Source organism: Temnothorax americanus, unplaced genomic scaffold (assembly GCF_048541705.1).
Source record: "Temnothorax americanus isolate GAGA-0224 unplaced genomic scaffold, ASM4854170v1 Scaffold31, whole genome shotgun sequence".
NCBI classification, from domain to species: domain Eukaryota; kingdom Metazoa; phylum Arthropoda; class Insecta; order Hymenoptera; family Formicidae; genus Temnothorax; species Temnothorax americanus.
The window spans coordinates 1,707,172-1,733,888 of record NW_027509453.1 but is presented as its reverse complement, the minus strand read 5'-3'; the positions used below and the strand labels follow the sequence as shown (position 1 = coordinate 1,733,888).

At 42.7% G+C, this 26,717-nt stretch overlaps 2 long non-coding RNA genes across 6 annotated transcripts in view; one reads left to right on the top strand and one right to left on the bottom strand.

Annotated features, from left to right (window-relative positions):
* Positions 1-25,582, bottom strand: part of LOC143901046 (uncharacterized) — a 71,644-nt gene extending 46,062 nt beyond the window's left edge. The window contains exons 1-2 of the long non-coding RNA XR_013257958.1: positions 25,343-25,582; positions 21,060-21,187 (exon numbers count right to left, since the gene is read on the bottom strand). This is a non-coding gene — a long non-coding RNA (uncharacterized LOC143901046). The remainder of the gene's footprint in view (positions 1-21,059; positions 21,188-25,342) is intronic.
* Positions 1-26,717, top strand: part of LOC143901042 (uncharacterized) — a 258,202-nt gene that overhangs the window by 224,112 nt on the left and 7,373 nt on the right. Inside the window, exon 1 of one of the 5 annotated variants that reach the window (XR_013257951.1) lies at positions 16,440-16,625. The exons of the other annotated variants lie outside the window; for them this stretch is intronic. This is a non-coding gene — a long non-coding RNA (uncharacterized LOC143901042). Of the gene's footprint in view, positions 1-16,439; positions 16,626-26,717 lie in introns of those variants that run through there. 5 annotated transcript variants of the gene reach the window in all.

Genomic DNA, 26,717 nt, shown 5'->3' with positions numbered 1-26,717 from the left:
GAACAAACGCGAGCTCTGTTTTCCCGGGTGCCAGGTTCCTCGATGGGCGGCGTCAAGACGCTGCGGCTCCGCCAATGACGGTGGTTTCGCTGGATTTTGCGCCGCCACGATTCGCTGTCGGTGGCTTTCTTAGAGGTGCGACAGCGCGGAAAAATCTACGGGAAAAAGGCGACGAGAGCGAGGGTGGTATGCGCGCGCCACGGCCATTGGCCCGGCCCGGGCGCTTTTCTTCGCTTTTCAGGAACCTTTAAGGGGCCAATGGTACGCCGTTGCCGTCGCGAAAGGCGACCCCGAGTAATCGATAAGTTAGAGTCTCCTCTCCTGGCACGCGGACTGCTTCTACATCCTCTTCAACTCGTTCCGGCTGGTTTTTGTAGGAAAGTTTTGTCATTTATTTAACTTAACAAATTTTACAAGTCAGACACATTTCTTAATTCACATTGGAAACATGTACCCATTGATTAAACAGTATATGGTTCATTATTTAATGCAACTTTTATATATAATTTTTTAAGAAATTTTTCCTAAACATAAAATTATTTTTAATTCTAAAACCATATATAAACATATATTTATTTAAGATTTATTCTTATATATATATATATATATATATATATATCGCTCTAAGATAGAATTAAACACAAGAATTTTGTAACTTGTAAACCCTTATAAATATTTTCTGAAATTTTTATATAATTTTCTAGCATTACTAAAAATTATAGTAATAACATTTTTCAAGATATCTTTCCTTTTCATCTGAGCTTTTTTATTACACCCCCAGTAGCAGGGTGACGTCAAATTACGTCTTAATGACGTCTAATTGACATCTAGAGACGTCTTTGGACGTCAATTAGACGTCACCTTGCTACCTGGGAAACGTTTCATTATTACCATGAAATCTCGGCATAGTTTACTTTCTGAATTTTCGGGGAGAAGCAGCGTTAAGCCATCTTCGAGAACGCTCGACTTCAATACCAAGCGTTCCCCGTCTAGTAACGACCGCAGAAGCTTCGGGTTTAATTCAAACTCGTCATATTTCTAATCGTATCTAATAGCTGTCTGCGCATTTTTGCATCGCGAATCGCGATTGTCTGCCGGCGAGATCTCGCCCCCGCGACGTTGTTAGCCGCGGGGGTAGCGCCGGCAGTCACCTTCGAGACAATTAGCGAAGAGAACCAAGCTAAAGGAGAAAGGGAGTAACGCGCGGGGGCCCCATGCGCGCACCTTCCTATCGTTCCTTCGCGTGTGTCCGCCTCTTCCACCATTCGCCGTCCCCGTATGTATCTCGCCTTACCTCTCTTCCTAAATCCGCCTTATCCGCCCCGCCACCACCGCCTCCGCCACCATCCGCCCGCGCCCGAACCTTCCACCGACGTTCCTCTGTTCCTCTATCGCGCGTTCACGTGTCTCGTAACATTAATAATACCGGAGAAGAGCATACTGCAGCATCTTCTCTCCCCCTTCTGTCCCCGTCGTCCTTCTCTTTCGCTCCCTCCGCGACTACGCGAGAGGCGGCAGTCTTAGTTGCGAGGAACTTGGACTGCAAGTAAGTTCTCGGAGAGCCTGGATGGAAATTGACGTTAATGTGCCCCGAAAGCAGCCGCCACCCATCCTCCTCTCACCCCCTTCCTTCCCCCCGACCTCTTCTGCACTCCCCCGCCCGGTTTCTCTCGACGGAGCATCACACGGATGATCGTCGCTGCTACCTGAAAGAACCCACCCCGGGCAAGTCGAGGTAGTTAGCGAAGTAGTTGCCGAGATGGATTATGATGGTAACGTGGGAAGAATCCACGATCGCTAACTGACATCGCCGCTCCTTAATGGATTCGCGGCTGGTCGCGAACGAGCGTATAGAGGCTTAATGTCAGCCTTGGCAGATTAATTAAAGATAAGACGGCAAGCTTGCCGACTCCACATGTACCTCTCATCTCGATACATTAAGATCTCATAAAAGAAAGAACATGTTTTATCCTTCTATCATCTTCTCGTTCGCGATTGAAATTATCTTCTTATTTCGATCTCAATTGAAATCCTTTTGCAAGTATCTGATCTTGCGAAGTAAAAAGGAAAAGACGCATATAAAAATGGAATTATATAAGAAGATCGAAGAATCATTATTTCAAATACTTTAAAAAGAATCTCGAAAAAAGAAATTACGAACGAGCAATTATTTTTCGCGACATTTATCTTCTTATACGCGGACTTCCTTTAGCTCGTCCTTTGGACGAGGCTACTTAATTATCTCTTGCATTTCTGTACAGCCGGCATGGAGCGACCCCGGGATTTGCTGCCTTCACAGCGTAGTTGCAGTACTAACTGAAAAATCCGATTTACCGAGTTAAACGGGATTAATTACGGTAATTAGAGTTTGTTGTTCTAGAGCGCACGGGCATCTCGAACTTCCGTAATGTCCGAATGGGATTTTCGGGCTGTAACACGACTGTGACAATCCGTCCGTATTCTGCAAATGCGTTTGCCACTATAGGAAGATTTGCGAAAGATAAACGTCAATTGTGTTCAAAGTAAAAATTGTGCTATATCGTCGCGAGGTATCGCGTGGAAATTATAACAAATTACGAATTGATTGAAAAATTCGGAAAAGATTAAAGTTACGAGTCCGCGAGAACGCTATAAATAATCCGCTCAAATTACGAGTTACATTAATTTTGCCATTCACAAGTTACACTTCCAGATGATAGAATATGTGAAAAGAAAAATATCGCATGCGATATTCTCCCTTTTGAACCGGTCGCGATTTTCTTTTCTTGGCCGGCTTCAATCTGGCTATCTTGGATACAATCCCACGAGGGATCGCTTCCGCAAAGCTCGATACCTCCGGCAACTATTTCTACCCGTTCCCTCACTGTCCACGGTACGTGCCAGTTTAAGGTTCTCTGATGTTGCTTGACCACTGGTCAGCGGTGGGAAAGTGCCGCGTGTGCTCTCCTGGAAACTTCTTCGCCAGTATTACTGGTTCCGAACGAGTCCCCGGCTGTCGCAACTTTTCAGGATACGCATTAAAGATCTCTCTCATATTTTTTTTTTATATCAGTTAACGCCGACTTAAACGATACTTGTTGGTAACCCGATTATACAATAATTTTTTTGTAATTTTGTTTATTTTTCTTTAGAAAAAAAAAATGTTGAAAGTTTATCTAAACATGACGTGATAGTTATTTACCGGAAATTATGATATTTGTTATAAATAATTAGTTTCTTTGCAATGACTTTTGAAAATCATCTCAACTTATCAAAGTTGACAAGATCGAAGAAAATTGCATTGTCATCCCGATAGTTGGTAATTTCTTTGATTAATTCTGACTCGAGATTTAATTAGACATACATTCCCACGACTCCGAATGAATTAATTTAGTTGCCGTCTTCCGGACAATACCGCGAGACTTATTTTTATCTGAGCGAACTTGTTGCGATCAGTTTCGAAGGCCCATGATCCTGAAAAGTGACTTTTCGTTCCCGCCGAAATGGGACAACGGTAAACAGGTTTATCACGAGACCCGGTGGTCCGCCACGGCGGAGGTCTTACAGGATATCGCCTCGAGTCTGCGACAATGAGTACAATAACCGCGCGTTTACTTGTCCAACCAGCGAGCAGCATTCAGGACGAGTTGGTCGAGTTCCGCGCGCAAGCAGATCGTTTCTTGTAGCTTGTCTCTTCGCGGGACGATACGCTTTTTCGTATCCCGTCTCCTCGAAATAAAAGTAATAAAAGACGGCCGCTTCTTTCGGCGGTGAGAACGCGCTTTGTCGAATGTCCGACGTGGAAGAAAAGCATGCGTGCGAAATAGCACGATCGTCTAACAGATCGGAAGCTACGCAACATTTAATTTATTTCGTTATCCATGTCTCGCAAGTGGATATATGTCGAAGACGAGAGAGCGGACTAATGAGATTTTCTTAGGGCGTAATCTGCATGCGATATCTAATATCGACGAATCCTCGCGCCAGTAGGCAGCAGTACGAGAGCTACATAACGATATAACGATAAATATATAACTCTGACGCGGTAATGAAAGTTTCCCTACGAACATTCGAGTCTCCCGAAGAGCTAACATTATGATGGCATGGCTCTCCTTCGCCGCCGTTCTCCCTCGCCGCCCTCGTAGGAAGAGGTAGCGGCTTAAAACCCTCATTTGGAAAGTGTTGTCCACCGGAGCGAGGCAAAATCCTCCCTACGATCCTCAAGGTCACGTCCGGCGACTCGCAATCGTTCGCAGATCGATCGCGACGTCCCGCCGCTGAGTCTGCGTCCCGCCGAAAGTCGCGGGGTGATCCCGTTCGCGGTCGCGGCGTTGCGGTGAAATTTTTCGCGAGTCATCAGGAGCACCGGCGACGTCTCCTTTCCCGGTATGCTAATAAAACGGATCTTATGTGGCGAAGACGCCATTTTGAATAATGTCGACCAATCAGAGATCCCGCCTGGGCGTCTTGGGGGGGCGGCGGGGGCTGGCGAGGGAGAGACGCGTGCAGCACACCACTACGTGCTCCTCAACACAAACTGCTCTTATATTATGCTGCACTGTAAACCTGAGCTCACCCTTCCCGCTTGCCTCGCGGCCCCCCTTTTGTGCCGCTACCATCTTTCTTCGATCTCGAATCAACGAATCCCTACGTGATTTCTTCCAGCGACTCTCTTATGTCTTCCGTTTTTTAATATTGCAAATATCTTGACAGGTATAACAAAATTCAGAGTTTTTTTTCACCATTTAGTAATTAAAGTTATCAATTCATTTTTCTTATTTAAGATCGCGCGATAAATATTTTTTCACTTAATGTTATGTTCGTATAATAAAGTGATAGATTATTATAAGCGGCCAGATGAATGCCGCTACAGATTACTATTTTTAATACCTGCGACCTATTTCTGCAGATAATTTATAAATCAGACGAGAGCTGACGACATACCGGACGTCATATCACAGTTTACATCGCTTCGCCTACTCCGTAAATCAGCTTCCGCGTCGGCAAACGCGCGCATGCAAACAATCTTCGCGCTGGCACAAGCAGGCGTGCGACGAGGAATTATTTCCACGTTTGGGATTGCGTAAAACGTATAATCAGATGCAAATGGAATCCGAGCCCGCGGCAGCCATTTTCGAGGAAACAAAGCGGGTGTTCCCAAGATAGTGGGTGGTTTTAGTAACGACTACGGAGAGGCAAGGTGCAGAGAGATCCGGCAGAGAGGAATCTGCGCAAACGGGACGGAAAGATAGAGAGAGAGAAAGAGAAAGAGAGAGAGAGAGAGAGACGGAGGAGAGGGTGGCACAAGCAGGCAACTTCCCCCTTTCTCGGAGCAGTATCTTAAGTCTTACAGGGTGGCTCGGTACGTCTGACAAGCGACGTTAATGTATGTATGAGATCCAAGAGCGCGGAGACTACCTTCCATCCGACGTTTCATCCTCCTTTCCAGCCAGCCACCTTCTCGCGGGGGGGGGATCGCAACCCACCCCCGCAACCCGTCCTCCCTCCCGACGTACCATCCACATGTACGTGCGCCTTTGGGTTTCTCTAAGGGAGGTTTCTGTACAATGAAATGAGAAACATGAGAGGCCAACCAACAGACTTACCTATTCCAGCGCTCTCTTCCTTCACCCCCGCTCCGTTCCCGCTCCTTCTTAGCAGACAGAACGGATCCTTATCCAGCCGTCGTCGAAGAACTGCTGGCTAAGACCGAACATAGCCCGTTTCCAAGAAATTGACGTTAAGACGTTAAGACCGGATCAAAGACTGGGAGGAGCGTCTTATTTTAATGAAATATACATTACCTTGTGACGTATTTAATATTTTAGGAGCTAAAGATTAATCATATAGGAAAGATCGTTAAGACTCTCAGATTTATATGTATAGGTGCACCATCATTCGATTGGTGGTACTAATCTTTGGCGAGCGTGTTGATTAGAACTGCGTAATCATATAATTACAATGATAATCATGAAATTCCTATCCAACTCCAGCAACTTCACGCTTTCGCAATCTAGATCAACGTCCGTAATTAATCGCCGTCCAGCCATCGGCGCAAACTCGAAGTCCCGCGATCGCATTAGGCGATCACTCGTTTCGGCGTACGACCATGTTCATTACGTTAATTTCGAAGGCGCATCTTCGAGTTTCTACCAGTGACTGCACAATGAAACGAGAAGGGCGTAGGAGAAAGAGAGAGAGAGAGAGAGAGAGAGAGAGAGAGGGAGAGAAGAAGATCAGCGGCACGCCGACCCGGTTCCCTTCGTCTCTTCTACCTCGCCGACATCGCGTTACTCTCGTCCTCGCTATTCAACGATGTGGAGGCAAGGTCTTTGGAAGTGTGCTAAGACCGAATATAGCCCCACTGCCAAGGAAGCTTCAAGTCTAACAGGCAAGGCACCACTCACGAGACTCGTCCCGTGTAATCAGCAGAGACGCGGCCGCTTTTCGTGGCTGAGAGACATTCCGCGTTTAGAAGAAGAGAGAGAGAGGGAACGAGAGAAGTCCTTCTCTCGCTTCCGGGGTACTCTTGCGCGCAACGTGCCGGAGTCGGAAAAGGAGAGCACACGCACGCATCGACGATGACGTGCCTATGTATTTACGTGCATCCACCCTCGTTTGCCGGTTGTCTCGAGACGAGATCCTGGATTATGTTCGCGTCTCCACCCGTCCCCCGCCCCCTGCCCTTCGGCATGATGATGTACCAACCCTTTGCGTCACTCTCTTCCAGCGGTAGCGTCTCTGACGAGGCAACGTCACCCGAAAGTCTACCGAGTTCTCGGATCCCTCTTGACGCTGGCAACATTAATTTGTTATCAGGCGCAAATTTCAGATGCGACTGTAATATCGCGCGTCTTTGAGAAGCTTGAGCTAGGCTGAGATATAGCTTAAGGCTGCAAGTTTTTCTTCGGTTATACGTGAAATTATTATAACGAATGTTACGCGATAGTAAAATGGCAAAAAATGCGATGGCAAAAAATTGCAAACGCTTCTGTAGAGAATAAATTCAAATTAAAACCAAGTCACGCGTAAAATAATTGAAAGGAGAGCGACACGCCAGGCGCAGTCATTCCGCATAAAAGCTGCTCTTTCTGCTGACGAAATGCTGCAAAGCCGTGGAAAAGCTCGTGAAAAAGAATGCCAGTCGTTGCACCGGGCGTTGATGTCTCCACGTACCCGGTGGGTGTGACTTTTCGTTTTCTACCGACGAATCCCGGCTTTTTTCCTCATTTTCCACCCGCCTAGCCTTCTCGCCTCATCCTACCGACGCCGCTGGGTCAAGTCACCGCGGAAAGACGAGAGGATATATGCGTGCCGCGCGGTAACACGAGTTTATACGTCCTCCCCTCCAATTTAAACCACAATTGCCATTACATAACTGCGACCTGAGTGCACCAACATAAATTTCAACATTTAAATTGATATTAATGCCAATCTCATTGGGTGACAACGCATCCCTAAATAATGTGAATGCTAATTATTACGTCGCAATCTTTCACCCACGACAGATACGTCATCATGATCTACAGGATATTCGCCAACAAATGCACTTTGAATAGACTCTAGCTAAATTGACACTTCAAAATTATATCTTGCGTATCAACGACTATAGCAGGCATAAAATACAGTGGACCTGCATTGCTTTCGGTCTAAACTTCGAAAAGACTTTGAGACTCTAAAAAAGCTAGACAAACTTCTATATGAGAATTTTCTTTCTATCGTATCTCCATTCGGTTTCGTCTCACGTGAAAGCGTCAGTTTGCCGGAATAAGGGTGGCACCGATGGAAGGAGGCCGTCGGTGATGCTCCAAAGAGAGGGGGAGGGGGGAGACGCGGTGCCCCAAGGGTGTGTTCCGGAATCGGGGTAAGATGGAGGAAAATCGTTACTCACTAGTCGCGGGGAAGTCGAGGGTTGAGAGGGCAGAGCGAGGGCGAACGGGGAGGAGGTGTAGAGACTCCGCCGGTTGAAAGAGGGAGATTCGTGCGCACCCATACAGAGGCTCACGCACACACACGTGCTTTCGCACTCGAACACACACACGCACACAGAGTCGTACCTAGACCCTCCGTCTAGGTTTGGGCAAGACGATCCCGGGGAAAACGCCTAAAATACGTCGATATGAGACGACCTGAGAAATCCCCTCGTTTCTCTGCCTGTCCGGTCGCCGATCCCTTCACCCTCCGAGGTTTGGAAATATTTATTTTCAGGGATCGACCAGAGAGTTATGAGGTACGCCTGGCTCAGCAAGTTATATGAATACGGGGAAACCAAAGTTGGGGTTAAGACCTATGTTAAATTTATGTTTGCTCTGTATCTTCGGCTTCCAAAAGTTCGATGGACGCTGTCTCTATTTCGCGCGTGCATACATGTAAATACGAGAATTATTATCTTTCTAATAAAAAATGACTACGAAGTATGTAAAATAATATATAACATTTAAAAGACCGAAGGATTAAGTGGGATATCTTTTTTGTCAAATTTATACAAAAATATCCTTCCAAGAAAATGTAGCAGATTTCTAGCGTTCAAAGTAAATGTAACGTGTGAGTCAAAATAATTAATTATCTTGATGGCCTGGCGTATATTTCCCAGTAACAAACTAGTCCTTCTATCGGAACGAAACACATATATCGCTTTCATCTCCAGATATTCTCGAGGGTTTCGCACTTGTGTCTCGCGCTCGTTCGCCGATCTTCAACGCCGATATCGAGAGCACGGCGTACTCTAATTCGCAGAAGAGACGCAGCCTTATTCTACCCGCGAGCATCCGCCATTTTCCATCCGAGATACGCGCGGAGCAGCGACAGAGAGACGGGGGTAAGACATGGGGAGGGGAGACGCGCGGAGGGAATGAGAGAGATGAAGAAGAGAGAGAGAGAGAGAGAGTACGGAGAGCTCCTTTGAGAATTTCGATGTAAGACACTCGGGTGCGCTGTGGCAGCTTCAATTTAGATAATTAATGATACGAGCGTAGGTTAGGTACAGTTAGTACAGTAAGACCGAATGGAAAACAGTTTCCACCCCCTTCAGCCCCCGTTCCTACCCAAACCACCCACCCGACCGACCCGCGCCACCCCAAAACCTCCCTCGACGGGAGAGTTTCTCGAGACGGCGTAGTACCTTCTGCCATCGCGAGCGTGTCGGGGGGGAGGGGGTGGATCGGGGGAGAAGGTTGGAAACGGGTTGCGCGACGACGCGGGGGGAATGGGGGTTGGCAGAAGGGCGTCGGCGGCGGGGGTCGGCGGTATAAGGGTCTGCCTCTGTGCACCAGCTTGTTTTATCTCCTCTTCGAGATGGCGAGGCGTGAGAGGAAGAAGGAGAACGGGGGAGAGGAGGAGACGGCTGAGGGGGTGGCATGGGAGGATGGCTGACGGTGGTTTTCAATGCTGCACCCTGCATCCAGCACTACACCCGGCCGCCCGCTTTCCTATTTTCCACCAACACCAACCACCTTCTCTCCTCTTCCTCCTCTGCCACCCCCCTTCATCGCGCGAGTCGCGATTCTCGACGCGCTGCGACGCCCGGGAGAGCGGGATAGCTGCGGGGAAATTGAATTGAATCTCGAGATGAATATCGAATCGAACGAACTCTCTACCAACCAGCCAGCCACCACCCTCGGGCCACCCTCTCAACCTTCTCCACCTCGTCGGCGTGCTGAGGCCGTTACGCTTCGCCCTGGCCCCTGGTGCCTTTCTCCGTTCGCCTATTAGCATGATCGACTCGTTTTGCGTAATCTATTTATTTGCATTTCAATTTGAAATTGACGTTGACGTAACAAGCAATTGCCGGTTTAAAAGAGCCTATTTTAAGGCTAAATGAAAATGTCACGTGCCTTAAATCTCTTAGAAAAAGATCGTAAATAATAAAAAAGTGACAGTTGATATTGCCAAGAATTTAGTCTAAGGATATTGCTTTAATAGAAGTTTTTAAAATTATTTCTTATTATAGTTTCTGATTTTTTTTCTCGTAATTTGGAAGACGTAAGCTCCCCGCCGTCCGCGGTCGACCCGCGTTGAAAGGTGAAAACGCGTAGAAATTGCAATTTGCAAATCGTTTAACGGCCGCTTAGGTCCATTCTCCGTGCGAAAACTTGCACGGTCCAAGTTCCCGGAAGTGCCCCTAATGACTTAATTGTACACTTGTCGCCTTTGAGAACTTAAGATTCTCCTCCGGGCACGACAATAAGCATTGTCGTCCTTTGTGGACGTTCCAGTGTCTGCGGGGCTATGTATATCAGACCCACCGGCGAAACCAGAAACGAATCGCACCGCAAATTACGCAAAAAAAAGGATTATTTCCATGACAATGGCTTGCCGTAAGACAAAGAAACCCACTAATTAATATTTACGCGGCGTGCATTCAACTGTCTTGAATTTAACGACCACGTGGGTATGGTAATTTTATTCTTCGGATCTGGAGCGAGTCGCACAGCGGGATAAATTGTTGAGCAATATATATATGTATATCCGGAAGGGTTTTACTTCATTATAACGAGATATACAAAGATAAAAAAAAACAATATAATAAGGTAAATGAGAAGCCGTTGTCCGAGCGATAATTACAGAGTTTTTAAAAAATGTAATATATAAGTAATTAGACAAACGTTTCGGTCACATATTTGGACTCTCTTCAGTGTATATAAAATTAAGAATGCGGTTTGGAACCGTAGTCCGTAGCGCAGCGATATTACATGTAAATGCCAGTTTCAAAACAATGTGACCGTTGCCTGACAGTTTATATCTATCGAAAACTACATCTTTCTGATCGCATATTGCCATAATTATGGCGAGTGGAATTTTTGATACGATGTTACGTGTTTAAGCGCCCAAGTTACAATAATGTAACGGTCACATTGTTTCGAAACTGGCATCCACATGTTATATCGCTGCGCTGCGGACTACGGTTCCAAACTGCATTCTTAATTGTACACACTGAAGAGGATCCAAATATGTGGCCGAAACGTTTGTCTAATTATTTATATATATTACATTTTCTAAAAACTCTGTAATTATCGCTCCAATTTAACAACGGCGTCAGCTCTCATTTACCTTGTTATATTGTGTTTTGTACTCAAGAAAGAGCTTTAATCTTTATTTATTTATTTATACGAAGATAAAATTCCACACGCAACTTAAAATTACTATATAACTCGCCAAATAATAGCAAATGTATGAGATTTCTAATTCTAATGCAGTTTCTGCGCAGTGATATTCTAAACGAGTGTACATTTCGTTTCATCGCGTGCCGTCGGAAAATGGCCGACATGGTTGGAAGAATAGGGTCGCTTTAATCTCATATGTCCTTCAGGTTCTCAATTTCATCTTTGCAAACATTCTCTTCAACTTGTCACGTGATCACGAATCTAATTATGATGAATCTAACAACGGAGATAAATGTTGATTTTTTTGTTTGTAACTGAGGAAAAAAGTTTTTGCGGTAAAATTGAAAGATTTGTATCGCAAGCCGGCCGGGCGCGTTTGTTCGCAACTGTCTCGTGTCAAGAGAAATCTCGCGATCGATTCTGATTCAACCCTCACTGGAGGGGTCGGAGACAGGTTACATTAATACCTCGGGAGCATCGGCTGACTGACTGGTCGACGACTGGTCAGCGACGACTGTGGTCGGCATCTTCTCGCGGTCTACGTGAGTGGCCGGAGTAGCAGCAGGTTGCCAGGACCTGTCCTGTGGGAATCCTGCGAGCTGTCCTACATTCGTTGACCGCGGAAAGCGAGTCTGTTTCCATAACGCACGTCGCACGTTGCGATTCTCACGTGACTGGTCGGCGGCCACTCGGGATCGGGGTGTGTCTAACAGGTTTTTCCACGAAATCGCATCGCGAGACCGCCGCGAAGATTTTCAGATACGGATGTAACCAGTCTCGTGTCGTTTCCAGTCGAGGAAACCTCGGAATCTTTATTCGCGACTGAACGCGTTGCCGCAGCTAGAAATGTCTGAAAGTCTATTTCGCGTTAAAAAAAATCAAACACGTTGATTGTCGATCAACGATTTCGTGGAGCATCTTTTGTGAAAAAATAAATAATACTGCGATGCAATATCGCAGTGCAATTATAATACAACGCGGCTACGTTTTCTTCACATCGTTTACAAAAAGAATTAGCGTTCTCGCGATATTTTAGAGCAAACGAGAAGGCACAGTGGTAAAATCGTGAAAACATTTCTGGCGGTGCGAAATCCGACGGTAAACGAAAATCCGTGCGAAGCGGGAATTCGTCCGGCACCTTCTTTTCCATTCCGGATTATATAACCACGCTCGCGAAGATGAGATGGACCGAGCACGGTGGTGCGAAAACACGTTTCGCCGCGGAATACCCGGACCCTCGTTTCGACGTTTTAATTGTTTCGTGCTCGTCGCTTTTCGTGCGAGAGTGCGAGAAAGGAGAGCGGAAGCGAGCGAGACCGCCGCGCCGGGCGAGAGGGATGATATAAATATACGGGACGTTTAAAAAGTGCTTAAGCGCGTAGCCGGCCACCTAACTCACCCCCGTCGGTTGCGGTAACGAGGGTGAGACCGGCGAAAATTTAGCGTAAAAACCCAGAGGTTAAGCGAGAATTAAGCGCCGGCAGAAGGAGAGGCAGACGGAGAAAAAGAGAAAGAGAGGCATTGCCAGTAAATTAAATGAGCTTCTCAATGTTTTCCGCCAGTTGCGTGTCATTCAACCGCATTCCTCCCGCTTTGCCTTTTGATCGGGTTACATCGACGTGCCAAGTCGCACAGATAAATTAATGACGAATAAATCGAAACGTTTTCCACTCCTTTTCGTGCCTCAGTTATTTTCGCTACGCCTAATTTATTTTGACTAGGAAATTATATGCGGATTTCTTCTCGGATTTTTTTATTTTACTTGTATTTCTATTTCTGTGCTTGCATTGCATTGTGTCAAAAACACATGTACAAAATTTAAATTATTGATTAAAGTAAATCGTTTAGTGAAACAAGTTATTACAAATTTTTGTTCTTAACTTTAATAATTAAAATATAACAAATAGATTATGTTACTTCTTTAAAAATTATTATGTTCAATTATTATCGTAAGAACGTTACATAAATTTGCATCTTTATTCTTCTTTTTGCGAGAAGTATTATTATAAATTTTAATTTATCCTCTTAAAGCACAGTGAGATGTCGGAACATAATCAAAAACATTCTTAAAGCAGTATGTACCTTCATAATTAATAATGTAACGTAAACTGTATGTTCAAAATATGAAGCTATACGTTCACATTAATCTCATTCTCTATTTTTGCAAGGCGGATCAGATAAAGCGGTTAAAAACACACGGACGTTGTTCGCCACGACAAATTCGCGTTCACCAAAATCCTGCCATATTCAAAATTCGAATTTGGCAGCAGGGGCATTCATTTTGCGAGTACGGCGCCGGGGCTTTCTCAGATATATGGAAATTTCCTTAGCCGGGAACGTATTCAGAGGGGAGGCCAAGTAATATAAATTCAAATCAGTCCCTGTTTTCTCACACAACAAACTTGGAGGAACTCCGAAGCTGGTTCTCCGACGGTAGTTACTACCTCCTTCCTACCTTCCCCGCCACCCTCCGCGAACTAAGTACCTTCCTGTCCTGCCAGTTACCACCTCCTTAATGAAGATATGTGACAGAACCAACCGCCGAATCTCTACATTCGTCGTATATCCTTCCCGCATAGACGTAAATTTCAAAAATAAAACAACGATTTGCAGACTATTCAAAGAATGTGCCTTGCTTGGTTTAGTTGCTCTCTACGTAGCTTTTCGTTATCTCCAAACGATTTAACTCTGAATAACTATATAGGTAAATTTGGACAACGCGCAACTACTACACACAAAATACACAGACTTACAGATACACACACATATAAAGTAAGTATATATGTACGCGCACAATAGGGTTAATTTGATTATAGTAAATAAATAGCCTTATTGCATGAATCATTGCATAAATACACAGATATAAATAATACGTTGAAAGTATCTCACGTTTATATTATTTCAATAAATAATTCCAATTACCGTATAAAATTCTAACATTCTCAAAATTTTTAATAAAAAGTGCGATATTTATTTCTATTTTCTCGGAACTTTTGTTTGAGGATATGTCTGGCATTTATGTTGCCATTAAGTCAGACTTCATCTGTTTTATTATAATTGTCAGAGAATATTGGGTTTTTCGAATCAAGACGGAAATTATTAAGCGCGTCACATAATCCCTAAAATACCGCCCTCGTAAACCATACCCCCGCGTGCGCGGGTTTGTAAGAAGTCGAAGGATTATATCACGAAATCAATTTGCCGGTCCAATCTCGAAGGAGTTTGGCCGGGAGAATCGACGATGAAGGAGGAGGCAGGAAATGCGTGTGTTTCGCGTTCCTTTCCACTATCCCACCACTGTCGCCTCGCCCCCTTAATACTCGCCGCGATTTCCATAATCTTGGGAGGCGCCTGGCACCCCCTTATAATATAATAATATACGCTAGAGAAGGCTCGCTTATACGCGCTCCGAGGGGTTGCAAAATGGCCGACCACGTTAATGCCCCCTTAATATTTAGGGATCTTGCACGTCTGCCAGACTCGAAGCCGAGGCACCTCTCCGCCACCTCCCGCCGTTTCCTCTTAAAATCCACTTTACTACTCCTATTAAGATAAAATATATCCAGCTTAGCCAGCACGTTTGTTTACCGCAAAAGATTTTTAAAAAATGTGCACAGTTACGAACTAATCCTGTTTTTTTTCTCATTGATAACATTTAAAATTGTACGTTCCATTTTTAAAAGTCATTTCAAATTTGTTCCTCTAATTTCTATCTCTTTCATTAGAATATCTATTTTAAAATTGTTGTAATAAATTATATATATTTGTTGAAGCATACACATATCTTTCTTTAACTTATCTTTCTCTCTCTCTCCTGCCCTCTCTTCAATTACCCGCTCGTATTTTAATCCCGCAACGACATTCCGCGTCGGAATCTTAACTCGGAAACGTGCGGCGCACGTTCAACGCGAATCGGCAATCGCGCGCGCAAGGCGACGTGGTTCCGTAACTATTCGCGGAATCTGAAAAGTCAAAATTCACGGCGTCATCCCCGCCGATTCCGTGCCGGCTGTGCCACGCGGGCCCTCTCTCTTACGTGGTAACGCCGCGGCGTCGGAAGTGGAACCGTAGGTATTGCCGGAGTTCTCTAGCAGGATCCTGCCGACGACGACGACGAGGGAGTCGGGGCGGGGTACGTGTACGCGGGGAGGTAAGTTGGAAAAGGGGGACGTGCCCACCCTCGTTCAACCACCCGGCGAGGAGAACCCCCCGCGCAGCCCGGTACGACGATACCGGGGGTGGTGGGTGGGAAGGAAGGCGAGAGAGAGAGTCTAAGGTAGATTATATTATTTCTCCGCCCCTGCCGGGGGCTCACCCGCCATTTTGTGAATGTTAAATCATTTATTGATCCAAGGAGGTGCCACCCACCCTCTTACTCGCGCCGACCTACCTCCGACGCGAGAGATACCCACACCACACCACCCCGTACCACGCTGCACCGCGCCACCGCCGCCGCCAAGCCACCCACCCGAGTACGCCAGCCACCCGACGTCTGAAAGGGGCCGATCCTTATTCCGCAAAGCGAATTTATATGCCCACCCCGCGCGCACGTGTGGGTGAGCGTGTGTACTGTGAGCGTTGACTGGTGCGCGCGTGTGCGAGGGAGAGAATTTCGAAACGAAGGGCGAATTTATGGCCTCGCGGGGCGCACGATTTCTCTCCTCGGTCCTCTTCCGGGCCCTCCTTCAAGGCGGCGCGCACCTCCTTCAGATTTCCTCGCGGGAATTCCTTTCCGAAGTTCCGGCGCGGGAAGTCGTCCTTCTTGCCTCGCCTCGTCGGCATCGGCTGCTGCGGTTCGTTGCGGCTGATTGGACGATACATAGATAACATGCATGACGCATCCCCGTTCGCCAATCGCGATCCCGACGTTCAAATCCGTCGGCTTTTCATTTTTTAATTATCGCGAAAAAGATATCGACAATGCGCCTATCGGTTAACGCGTTGTAAATTTAAGGTAATTCAGAATACATATCTACCACTTATTAATGAATCTTGTACAAAAGTCTTACAGCTATCCTTTATAAACATTTATTCACGAAACTTTTCATAAACTTTCTCCATTTGAAAGCTAACGTTATCGACTATAAAGAGAATCTCGCCCCAGCGTTAATAATAATCGAAAGGCGTCAGGGTGTAACTTTGATGAGATTTGATAAGAAAATATAAGAAGAATATCGCGTGTTGCATTCATTGTCAGTGCGCAGTCTCTTCGGGACAGGCTGGAGAAAAAGGCGAATTTTTCCACGCGCAGAATCGTAAAAATCCGCAACCGGGCGAAGGTGGGGTGGTCGGAGGGCAGGAAAAGCGGTGGGAAAGGAGAGAACGAGGCTGAAAAATAAGGGCGAGGTCAGTCGGACGCGAGCCGCGGAAAAATTCGCGTTAATGTAAAAATCACCTCGTGTTTCCGGTGTACTAAGAGTGCATTAGGCCCCGTTGAATTTTTCCGGTGCACTTTGGATTTTCTGTATGCATCGAGTCTAGTTCGGCGTCAAATCGAATCGGGAATACTTCTTGATGAATAAAACAACGTCAAATCATAGCCAGGTAATAATGTACACACACACACACGCAGACAAATATGCCATCGCGAATAATGTTTGCTTTGCATACAATGCCACACTTCGCATACAAATGTTACATCGAAATCGTAATTTTCATTAATCGACACGAAGCGAAATAATTGCGCTTCGAACAAACGCCCAATTCGGGAAAAGAAATGATGCAACTTGCAGATTTTTCTAATGTCTAACCGTGACGTTATTAAGAGAGAAACCACCGTCACACACCATGTTACGCCGACATCATTGATTTCCAATTACAATTAATTACATTTTGTTTTATCATACGATTTGATATTTGTTAACTACGCAAATATTAGACGCGCGTTAAATTTTCATCGCGTCAACGTTGAACTCAATTTCCGCCGCATGACACGTGAATTAAACGCGCGTTTATTGATAAATGCAATTTTTTAACAGCGACAAACGGTAAAATGGAAAACAATAATAAATGTCACGTGTTTTAAATAACCTAGTGCTGTATGATATATTATTCACGATATACATATTCGCTGAAGAAAACTGAGATTAATAGCTGAATGTAAAATTCCATGAATGTAAAATGTGGCACACTAAAACATATGCGCATATCTATATACTTATTCATCGCGAAAACAATTTTTATATAACAATTATTTCTTAATTTGTTGTATAATATTTTATATTTTATACCAATTTATATTATCGTTAATTAATGCATATGGAAGACGGTACAAGCATTTTGCTACGGAGAGAACATTAAATTTTGATAAGACGTAACGTCTGAAGGTTCATGAGAGGTTTGAAACGAAAGCTTCCAAAATCGTCGGTTCGCGTCGCCGCGCGAAATTTGTGGTTTAAAGGGGGACTTCGAATGTGCCGCCGTCGCGCCGCGCCGTGATTACCAAAACCTCATGAATTCGAGAGCAGCGTTATGATTTTATATTCGACGCGACGGGCAGACGGCGTAATCGCGCGCCAGTCGCGAAAACCGCCGCGCCGCCGTCACCGCGGCACGCGACATCCAGCCCGACCGCCGCCCCATCGGTTTAATGCAATCCGGCTCGCAATTTCGCGAAATATGCCGGGCCCGGTCGCGACACCCGCCCGGGGAAGAGGGAGGGAGAAAGGAAGACAGAAAAATCGCAAGAAAGTGCAAAAGTTCGCCGTAGGCCACAAGTGCCCTAACTATCTCGCTACCGGAATTCGGAGCACTCGGCGATTATATGGACGGCGACATCGAAATCTCAGTGGTCGTCGAAATTTGCGGGACGGACGCGCGAACGAGCGTCCTCGCCACCCCTTTTCGTCCCCATGTCGCCCCCTCGTTGTCCGAATTCGCATTCCGACGCACCAAACTATCCCCCTTCTCGCCCGCCACCCCCTTGCAAACCTCCTCCCTCTCCCTTTTGTCGCCCTGTGTCGACCAAACCAATTCCGCTCACCTCGGTTTTCCTGAGCGGATAGTTGACGCGTGACAGTCCGCTGGAAAATTTTCTATGGCTGCGAGCTCTTTCGAGGAAATATTTAATTTTGCTAACGAGCTGTCATCTTCAATAAATCATAAATGAATAAATTTCGGTCAACGCATCGAAAGAAGTATTTCGAAGGAAGTCGCGCCACGTTTTGTATGTTATTATATTCATATAAGCAATTTTGGTAGATCATGTGCTATTTATTACTAAACGGAACTGATTATATTTAGATTCATTACTTGTTTACTTTGTATCGAGTAATTTATCTCCTATGATTACCGCGCTTCTCTTTATCAAATTAAAATTTATTACGTATTATCGGGAATAAATAAATGAAACGAACTCTTTTCCAGAAGAAGAGTAGATAAATGTATCTATTTCTTGCAAATAATAACATGGGATACATATATTTTGCATGTTTTTTCGATCTCTTCCTCTCTCTCTCTCTCTCTCTCTCTCTCTCTCTCTCTCTCTCTCTCTCTCTTATTTAATAATTTCACGATAGATATTTGAGATATACTAGCGTAAAATCTAATATCATCTTATTAAGACAGATGATGAAGCAGATATTAATTTCACAATAGTGGAAGAACTAAGTTTGGACAAAATGGATCAATTAATCACAAGAATGTCAGACTAGATTTTACATATTCGCTGAGTTATATCGACTCCTTTACTTCTTGCGACGTGTATTTAATATGTCTTCCCGAAATAATAATAATAAAAATTTTAAATGCAGCATTTTTAACATTGTTATTCGTCTGGAACGGCCGGAATCGTCGACGGTCTTTCCAAATTTATCCGAAAATATCGCTGAGCGGAGAGCTTAGAAGCCTTGCGATAAAGCGTATGAAGTTGCCGAGGGCTAGGGCTTAGGCCCACGGAAAATGCGGGATTTCAATTTGTTGGTCGAGTTCTGAGACGTGCTCGCGGCGTAGGGTGTACGGGGCGCCATAGTTTGGCAGCCCCACCCCTGACGTGCCGTTTTGCCTAGGGTCGAAAGGGCGGACGAGGGGCGACGCGGAGGCGGGAGAGGGTTGCAAATGATATAGGGGCAGCGACGCCATTTTGAATTAGCCGTGCTTAGAGAAGCAAGTAAGAGCGAGCCCGAGGGCGGAAGGACGGAGAAAGAAGGGTGCTCGCCTGGAAAGTGAGAAAGTGACGGTAGGAGGGGTGAGATTTTTATGAGAACCCTTAGCAATGGTTGCCGGGGCTCACCCTCTCTCTTTCTCTCTCTTTCTCTCTCTCTCTCTCTCCTCGAGTCTCCTCACCGAAAACTCTGCGAAGCGTACTTTCGCCTAAACAACCACTTTGAACTTTGCAAAAGGACCGTCCGTGCTACCGCTTCTTTTTGGCCTTATATTATTTATAATTGTTAATTAATTTTCACAATCTCGCGCGTAATACGCTTGCGAGAGGTGTTACATTTATTGTCGTTTGGGTCACAAGCTCCTGCAAGAGAGTACTTTTTGATTTCTGCAGAAATATCGTTTTTAATCAATCACTTTTGATAAATCAATTAATTTATACGTTACGAATGTCGTCACTTCGAAATGCGATTTGAGATGCTCTTGCAATATTGCATTTACTTGGATAATCGAGTTATCATGAATTATATCGCATCAATGTTACGCTATATTATATCAGGAATGAATATAATATAGTGTACCTATAGAACGGATTATTGCAACCATTTATTGTAATTTGTAGAACGTCGCATGAAAGCATTTTTGAATATTTATTGCCGCTAAATGGTAGTCATATTATAATTATATTTAATCAATTTAATCAGGAAGATAAAATACGATTCCATTCTACCATTTTATTTTAAAGTTCTGCACTATGCAATTGAACTCGTGTTATCCATGTTTATAATTTTCGAAGAAAATATTTCTCTTGATTTTTGAAAAATATAACTGCATCTAATAAACGCTTTTAATAAATTAACGATCTATTATTGGCGCATTATGTACTTACCCCAAAATGCTTTTTACTTTGGGAAATAATTTTGTAGCGATAACGTGATTAAATTTTAGGTAACTTGTAAAAAAATGTCTTATTGACTTTTATCTGAAATATAGATCGAAGACATGATAATCGCGAATGCTACTATCAATTTATTTTTAAATTAAGGAATCATTTTCTCTTTATAAGTAAAAAACAAAGTTTTTTCTTTCGCTATTCTGCGTTTATATCAAATGTTCATGAGTATTGTTCCTATTTTTATTTTTTTATTATTCTTAAGTTAGATATTTTGCTAGCTATTACTTTTCCTCGAATATGTATTGTAGTCCAGGAAAAAATTTTCTTATACTTATATAAATTATATATAAAATATGTTCATATATATTTTTTATCTCTTGTACAATTTCTGTTCGTATATATAAAAAAAATAATAAGAAAAATAATTGTCACATTGTTTTTTTTATCAAAAGCAAAATTGCAATTAAATTATACAATATTCTATATATAATCATATTTTATGTACAATTATCACATTTATATATAATTGTATAATATAATTGTATATATAATTGTATGAGTAATTTTTTCTCTTTTCCTCAAACTTCACATTTTTCACGTAAAAAAATGCAAAATATATTCTTTTAATTATTTTTTAAATTTTTCTTTATGTTATTTTTCTTGTATATACGAGCAGAAATTAAACAAAAGAAAAAAAATATGTATATAATTACATATAAAAATTTTTTTCCTCGGCTATCGTTTATAAAAACGAATATACGTTTGTAAAACGGTATTCATAATTCGATCTTATAAGTAAGATCAGATTTTAAGTGATCTTAAAATTCTTAAATTTCTAATAAAATAATTTGATAGAACTTCAAGATTGTACTTAAGATGATATTAAATATAATATACCAAGTCCAAAAATACAAGTCGAACTTGTTCGCTATACCGCCCCCCCCCCTCTATCACTTTTCTATTGTTAACAAAAAGGGAATCACCTTGTTCGACGTATTCTGCTGCAACAAAAGCGAATTTCCGAGTACAGGTAGCACGTAATAGATGGCACGAGCTGTAATTTCCATGAAATCGATACGGCAGGGATCTACAGTTCCACATCCGTAAGAAACTGAAATTAAATTGATAACACATTGATAATAAAATAAAAAGCATTAATCGAAAAAATTTTTGCACTATAAATATATATTTAAAAAAATATCTTTAAAAAATAATCGCACAATTTTTTAGAACGGAAAAATGAGGTTGCGAGAACAAGTTAAGGTAGATCCCATGGAGAATTGCAACAAGCGCATGCATCAAGCAGCTTCTATAAAGAGCCCTTAAATTTCCGGGCTTTAAGCAGGGTAGCTACGCGGAAAAATCTATGACCCGGCTTAAACGTGGCACCTCTAATTGCGCCGGCACGCCGGAGGCCGTTAAAGTAAGTCTCAGCTAGAAACGCGTTCGTACAATGAAAAGCAGAGGAGAAAAGAATATAGAGGGGATTGGTAAGGAACGAAAGCCAGGTACTTAACCGATTGTAGAAGGAGGAAAAGCAACCGAGACTTTAACGGGACTAATTATAACAAAAAGCTAAACAATTTTCCGCCGCACTACGAACGCTCCAATTATCGAGATTGACAGTCGCCAATTCGGTTAATTAGTTATTACAAATTAAAAGTGCGACAAGGCCGCGTGCAAGTTTCAAATATTATATGTGTGAGAAAGGTTACGCTATTACCTGCGAGTAAGTTTCCGTAAATAAATAATTAATCATAACAGTGGCGCCAACCGATTTTTATCGCAAACATTGAGACGGACGCATTACCATATATCAATATAAAAATTTCCAAGTCATATCCCAATCATTATTTCTTCGCAATTAAAGCAATAAAAAAAGTGATTTTTATTAACGTAACATCCAATCATGCATAATTAACCAGATAATCAAGAATCGCGCAAAAACGAGCAAGGGGGGAGGAGAAAGGAGGGGAGAAAGGCGAGGAAGGGAGGATAAGATTCGCCGTGGAGCGAGGCAAGTCCGATGAAATTTATAATTTGCCGAAGTTCCTCTGGCGTGGGCGATAATGGGGCCCGAGTTGCTTTGGGTCTAGCGCTTCGTGACTTTTTAAGTTTTAAATAGTTTCGCGCGAGTTTTAATTAGGAAATTCATCCCACCGCCCTATTCGCCTCTATTATGCTCAACCACCCCACCATGAGCGGCGGCGACGACAGCGGCGGGGCACGAGGGAGGTGACGGCCCGTTGAAAGGGGTACAAAAAAAAGCACAACGGTCATCGTTTTTTCCAGTTTAGCAGTAACGAAAATTACGACGAACTTATAACGAAGTGAACTTTTCTCTGATCGCGTTATTAAGTAATTACGCTGTAGTTCGATCGTGAAATAGCGGCTCGGTCCAGCTCTCATATTGCACGTTCCGTAAAAAAAAAAAAAGAAATCCTCGACGCTCTGGGCGTTTTACTTTGCAGAAACAGAAGGTCGCGTCTTAGCAATTTGCTCGTGATAATTCGTAATGATGCATTTATTAACAATTTATAATTTATTAATTAATTAAAAACTATTATATTTAATTTAGAAATTACATCAACTGACCAATACCATGGTCAAAATTAATGTCTCGATATTGATCTGAAAAAAGTGCTGTGTGAATCCGACAAACCAAGTTGGCTCACAGTTTTTCAATGTTCATATCGGAAAGACGTTATATATATTGCCAGTCAGGTCGATTTAAATTACTTTAACTGTTAATTTATAATTTATGTATTTTTAGATATCGGTGTATTCAAAGAAGTGTTTGCCTGGGAAAAAAACCTCTTTTGCCGCATCACTCTAAGTATTATTTTCTAACCAACAACGTAGACAAAAAAAAAGAGAACAAAACAATAATTAGTTTAATAGCTTAATAGCTTAATAGTTTAATAGCTTAATAATTAGCATATGCTCGTGTATGATGTAAATAAAGTAGTTATCATCAGGCTGTTTCTACGTCGTTCACAGGGTAATTGTATATATAAATAATGAATTGTTTTTGCTTCCTCATAGAGGAAGCTTTGTTTTCGAAAAAAATTTTTTTTTTGTTTTTCTGAACGTGTTCAGAATGTTCTGAAACGTCGAAAAATTGCAATTTTAAAAAATATTTGTGTGTGTGTGTGTGTGTGTGTGTGTGTGTGTGTGTGTGTGTGTGTGTGTGTGTGTGCCAAATTTACCAAAATTTCTATAAGTCCAGAACTAATCAACCAAATCTTAACGAATTATATATGAAATAGGGGTAGAAAAAACTGAAGATTATAATAGAATTAATAAAAATTGCTAATAATCAAGGGGTTCTTTTTTAATAAAATTTTGATTTTTTTCAGAAATGTTTGTTTATGCTTTAATTTCCGCAAATTTGGAAATATCGATCTATTTCTAATTTTATTATATTTTTCAATCTTTTTTCTACCCCTATATATATATTTCATATATAATTCTTTAAGATTTGGTTGATTAGACTGAGCTTTATACGCGATCAAAGGTCCCTAATTTTTAGAAAAATGTCTGTAACAGCTTTAACTTCTGTAAATTTTAAAAGATATCGGTCTATTTTTAATTTTGTTATATTCTTCAGTCTTCTCTATTTCTATTTTATATAATTCTTTAAGGCCGGTATTCATAGTCGGGTCTTATATTCAAGATCGTCTTAAGTATAGTTTTAAGGCGTCATCAGTCAATCAGAGGGCTGTATTAGCATCTTAAGACGTCACTTCCTCTATGAGGAAGCCAAGTGCAAATTTCTAATTTGCACCATTTTTTTATATAAGAAGATAAATATGATTTATATTTAGGGGTGTGGAGTGTAAACTTGAAAAATAATATTGAGTTGTTGGAAATGAGACAAGTCCATTCTTTAATACATTCACATTACTTTATTTATAATTTCTAGATCATTTTTTATAACTAATAAGAAATCTTGTTAAAAGATGTAACGAAATATATAATAACAAATAAACGAATGATAATATTTCAGATAGGCATTGTGAATATATGTAGCTTCTATATGCATTTTTTGATGCGTAATTAAGATGACGTCAAATATCAGCGGTCATGTCAACACGCATGATTGATATAGCCAGAGGAGAGCGTTTATTAATCACGTCCTGGATCACCTTGAGAAAACTCGCGTGACTCGCGGGAGACGCGGAGAGACGGAACACCAAAGTGGAGCGTCTTCATTGTATTCTATGTGGCCGGTAGCATCGATCGCCGTACTTTTTGCCTTTCCCCCTTTTGCTTTGATACGTCCCGGCCTGAGAAGCATCATTCCCCCCGTCCCGTAGCAGCTCTCCCTGGCCGTCTCCCCCTGACCCCTCGCGCTGCAGCAGCCACCACTCCGGCAACACCATTCGCCGTTTACTTTAATTCTTATCTGAAATACTAGAGAGAGGCGAAGGTGGTCGGTCCCTCGCTCTTTCTTCCCGCTTTTCCGACTCGCCTCGCCACCCTCCCTCGTCTCTCCTCGTCCACCCACGATGCGGCACCCGTCTTTCTTCCTTCGAGCTGCTCGAAGAGGTGGGTCACCTCCACCTCCACCTCCGACTTCTTCTCTCGAAGGCGGAAGGAGCAAAAAGCTCAGAAAGAAGCGAAAGATCGACGGGTGGGGGCTGACCCGGGTAGTGGGGAAGCTCGCGATTATTTTTAGAGGTTTGTTTGCCCTCGCAGCTCGCGGCGGAGAGAGAGATCGGGGAGCAGAGAGAGGCCAGATATAATACTGTATTTAGATAATTAGTTCTCTCGGCCGAGGGACGATACATCGGCGTGTTCATTAAATCTTTAATACGGAACAAAGATGTTATTCATCACATTTATGTTATAAATATTCAAAAAAGTATATAATCGAAATAAATATATAATCAACGTAATAAATTATGTATGACTTATAAATGTGTATCCATAAAGAATTGACGATAAATACATTTATAGATTAGAAGAATAAATATCATATCTCGACAAACGCACAATTATAAATTTTAATGTGACAAAGAGACGGTAAAATCTTAAGTAAAATCCTAGCAAAAATGTTTTCTTTGAACAAAATATAAATCTGTTGGAAATTTGATATTGCCATTATCTTAAGAATTCTTACGACGCAATTTTTTACTTCGAAATAGTTAATTAAAATAAAGTTACGCCGTTTTTTTCGCCGACTAAGGATTTTCGGAAGGTATATACTCTTAACCTTTCCCGCCTGCCTTTTTACGACTGGACCGATCCTAAACTTACCCACCTCTCGTTGTATATCCGTCTTCTCCGGCGACTTTACGAGGCTGCCCTCCGGAGCTGCTCTTTATATCGTTCGCACTTTTTAGAAGGACGTAAAAGTAGTACCGTACGGATGCTTAAAACCTACCGACTTTTTAGCAGCAATCTACGTCCACCGCGGGAGGCGGAAAACGGGCCGCGGGGGCGGGAGTAGTTATCTATCTCGTAAGAATCTGAAACGCTAGTCGAAACGCACTAGCGTCCCCTTTCCGTGCACGCGCTGCCGCGCGTTATTGCGCGTCAAATGCGCGCGTTTGAAAAAAAAAAAAGCACGCATTTGATTGGGGTAATCTATGGTCGAGACGCATGTTCGACGCGCGTTATAACGCGCGGAAACGCGTGCATGAAAACCAAGGGTTTTTAATTAAATATATTTCTTCGAGAGCGTTGCTCGATTCTTTTATCGCAAAATAAACCCATCATCGACTTTTCTTCTTTGAATATATAATTAAATATTCACAATACTTATTTATTGCAAAATTGATTTACGAGACTTAGAACAGACTTTATTTTAATTCTTTTGCTTTGAGATTGTTCAAATGCTCTGAGAAAATTGCGCGTGCATTATATCGAAACGTGCGTGAACGTTATTAAAAGAATATATTTGCGTGATTTTTTCTCGCTACACTTACACTCCAATAATGTAACACATTTATCGTATGGAAGAATTGGGATTGTCTATGCCGTGCTTTAAATTATGCGAAAGTATAATAAGAACGTAGGCCGCTTTGTGTAACCTCTGAAAGGACCGCTGATTAGAAATTCGTAACAAAAGAAAAAATGCTGACCGAAAGGGCTTCCGGGTGTCCGAGCTGCAAAACCTGTTTTACGATAGTCCAATTTTCAACCCTTTCTCTTCCGCCTTCGTCCCCCTTGCATCGACCCCTCTCGTCCTTTTGCTCCAGTAACCTCTAGGGTATAAGAAATTATCGGACTCCTGAGAAATATTTTATTCCTGCGCTTTCGCAATGACGTTGCATGAAATAGACGTTTACGTTGCACCTAGAAAGGCATTTCAATAAAAATCTTTGAATCAGTGGATTCATATAAATCCAAAGCATATATATTAAGTAACTACGTTCTCATTTAACCTGATTTATTGTCCATTCATAATTCAACTTGGAATAGATATTTTGCAACACTTTGTCGAAGATCGTTTAATGTTTAATTCTCAAACGAACGATCGCAAGAGACTCTGTGAAAAAGAGAGACGAACGAAAACGTGTGACCAGCGTAAAATTCATCGCGGCCGCAAACGACGTAAAAACAAAGGTTCTTAAATTTATGGTACAATCAAAAAGTCTTTATTATTTTCCCAGTGACGGCGCATCGCCATCTTT